This window comes from Salvia hispanica, chromosome 2 (assembly GCF_029641045.1).
Source record: "Salvia hispanica isolate PSC_SH4W2 chromosome 2, Shi_PSC_v1, whole genome shotgun sequence".
Classification (NCBI taxonomy): domain Eukaryota; kingdom Viridiplantae; phylum Streptophyta; class Magnoliopsida; order Lamiales; family Lamiaceae; genus Salvia; species Salvia hispanica.
In genome coordinates this window covers 28690025-28692941 of record NC_142693.1, presented here as the reverse complement: position 1 = coordinate 28692941, position 2917 = coordinate 28690025, and the positions used below count along the sequence as shown (strand labels likewise).

At 38.9% G+C, this 2917-nt stretch overlaps 1 long non-coding RNA gene across 1 annotated transcript; it reads right to left on the bottom strand.

Annotated features, from left to right (window-relative positions):
- Positions 1-357: 357 nt before the first annotated feature.
- Positions 358-1968, bottom strand: LOC125214513 (uncharacterized). The gene is made up of 2 exons (XR_016135337.1): positions 1008-1968; positions 358-719 (listed from the first exon to the last, which is right to left on the bottom strand). It is a non-coding gene; the product is annotated as an uncharacterized LOC125214513 (long non-coding RNA).
- Between the last annotated feature and the right edge of the window lie 949 nt (positions 1969-2917).

Here is a 2917-nt window from a genome sequence, read left to right as displayed (position 1 = left end):
GTGTGTACTGTGTACAATTCTAATGTATGAAACTAGAATTTGAATAGAAAATTAACATAACAAAAACTTAAAATTATGTACGATCAGATTTACAAATCTTTAAAATATTATGATAACTACGACTAATTTCCATTTTAGTTGAATGGTCGTACAAAATTTCTGCATATATATTTCGACTAGTTCCCCATTTGAATATATGAGGTAATTTTTTCGGTGTGATCAGCTGAATTTCAGGATTTAGAATTGGAATATGCTCATTTTCTGTGCTATTTACTACTTGGTTTTATAATTTCTATCATTTTAATCTAAAATCTTTATTATTTTTTGTTTTCTACATAACGTGTGAAACAAGGAATATTTAGCTTCTGTGATAATTTCACAATAAAAAAAATGAAATAGTGTTTGTTAAATGAGGAGTAGTATATCTATATATATGTGGTAGAATGAAGTGAGGCTTAGCGCCTCTGAATATATGGAGTAGGTATATTGTAGGTATATTGAGTGGGAAGAGCAGAAGATGGAGTTGTAGTACATGATGCATGCATAAACAAGCAAAGAAACAAGACCAACAAAGAAGCTGCTTTCACACACATAAGATGAGTGTCATTATGTACCTCATGTTTCTTCATTCTGCAGCCAATTACCTTCATACTCTTCTAGAACCAATGAGTCATGAAGTGCAATTATCTAGGCAGTACTGCACTTACAGGAGCAAGACTCTTGCAATAGGAAACAAAATATACATCAAGTCTCACAATTAAGTTCGGTTCTAATATGAAGCAAAAAACTTTTATAACCTTAAATACTAAAGCACATAGAAACCTAATAAAATGCTTCCAAAAAGTGCAGTCACTGTAAGTACTAAACTTAGCAATTCTACAAAATAAATACAAGCATCTTTTGCTGATTTATGGCCTTGGATTTTATATCCTGTTCTATTTTTGATAAGATTCCTTCTGAGCATTACAGAATTTCTAACATCTAACATAAAATGAAGAGGCCCTTACCTTAAACTCATGTCCTGATAGAGTATTGGGTATCATCGCATTAGCTTCATCAAGAGTATCACCATCCTCAACTTTAATCACACAAACTGTGTGTAGCATACACTTGGGAAGATTGAAGAAATGAAGATGTATATGTCCAACTAGAACTAGTTATGACCATAACATTGGCTACAAGCCTACACCTGGAAACTAATAATCCTTGACTAATCTCATAAAGACCAATGACAAGACAAAAGTATATTTTAGAATATTATATTTTACTCCAGCTAGATATGAATCCATAGCTAACTCATTGCCAGTTATAAACAACACAACATTGTAACAATTGAGTAGAAGGGCACTGGCAAAATACAATTTTGCTAGCATTCTAAGTATTGCACTCACTCTTTGCTTATCTTGTTTAATTTGACTCCATTAATCATCAAAGAGTGTTTTCTCAAAAAAGCTCAATCTCCATATTGTCCATTCTCGCGACATATTTCTTCTTTCAAGCAACCCTCAAACTTTAAGGTTCACATGTTACACCAAAGTTCAGCACAAGAACTCATGTAACTCACATTGATTAGACCTACCCAAAAATTATAAAATAGAAATAGGGCAATCGAGTAATTTCCAGTCAACGAACAAAGACGCCCAATCTTAAAGCAAATGCATGATTGTTATTAATTTTACACACCAATTTGCAATTCAACGCAAAATCAATTCAAGAAAAATACCCTAAATCAGAAAAAATACCGACATAAAATCCCTATTTCTCTCCATTACCAATCTCTACAGTACCTCACTTCCAATTAGAAAATCCATGGAATAAGATAGGAGATATTTCCTTAATTATGTACAAATCAAACCTGGAACTCCCGGGTAGCCGCGAACACTGAAAATTTTACTCTCTGGAATGCTAAAGATGTTCTTTGCAACAAAATTCTCATATGAGAAGGAAATTGATATCCCGGTGGGATTGGGCAGGTGTTGCATGCACGACGGAGGAGCTGTTGCAACGTAGATGGTGACGCATGCACCTAGTCATGTTAGTAGGTTGTTTGTTGAATAAGAGCACGTGATAATTTCGCAATGGAGTGTGGTGGGAGTGTGGTGGCGTGTGGAGGGCTGAGATAACAGAATGATGAGGTGGATAGCGGCTGATAAAAAGAGGTGAGACCACAAGGAAGCGTTGTCGATTTGCGTGTTGAGTCATGGGCCAGGATTGCTAATCCGAGGCAGAGTATCTTCTTGTATTTCAGTGCTCATTCCCTTTCCAGTAACGTTGTAGTTCCCTTTCAGCATAATCAATAAAGCTCCATTTTATTCCCATTTGCTCTTGTTTGTGTGTGTGTACCTAGCTGCTGTGTGTGTGGAGGTGGTTCTTAGCTCATTCTACGGCTGAGTACTTATCAAGTGGTATCCAGAGCCGACGATTTCCGGACAATGGCGCTGACACGGTTGTCGGAATCGGAGAAGAAGCTGATGGAAGCAGTTGATCGGAGGGTAGGGGAAGCACTGGGGCAGGTAGCGGAGAGACAGGCGCGAACGGAGGGGAAGATTGAGGAGATTTTGCAGGCAATCGCAGGTCTTACACTGGGGGAAACAGAAGGTGGGGGAAGGAGAAGGCAGTCGGGGCGCGGTCATTCTTTCTGGGGGATTTCAGAGGAGTTGGGAAGGTCAACGCGATACGAGTTTCCTAAGTTCGATGGTGACGGGTTCGAGGGGTGGATAATGCGTGCAGAGTTTTTTTTTGAGGTAGCCAAGGTTGCAAATCGTGAGTGGGTGAAGGTGGCAGTTGTGCACCTTGAGGGAAAAGCCCTACAATGGCATCGGGGCTATATGAATCTGCAGGGACCAGCGGCGGCTCACGACTGGAGTTCCTACATTGTGGCGCTTGGGGCTCGATTTGGGGTGCAGGCCTATGATGA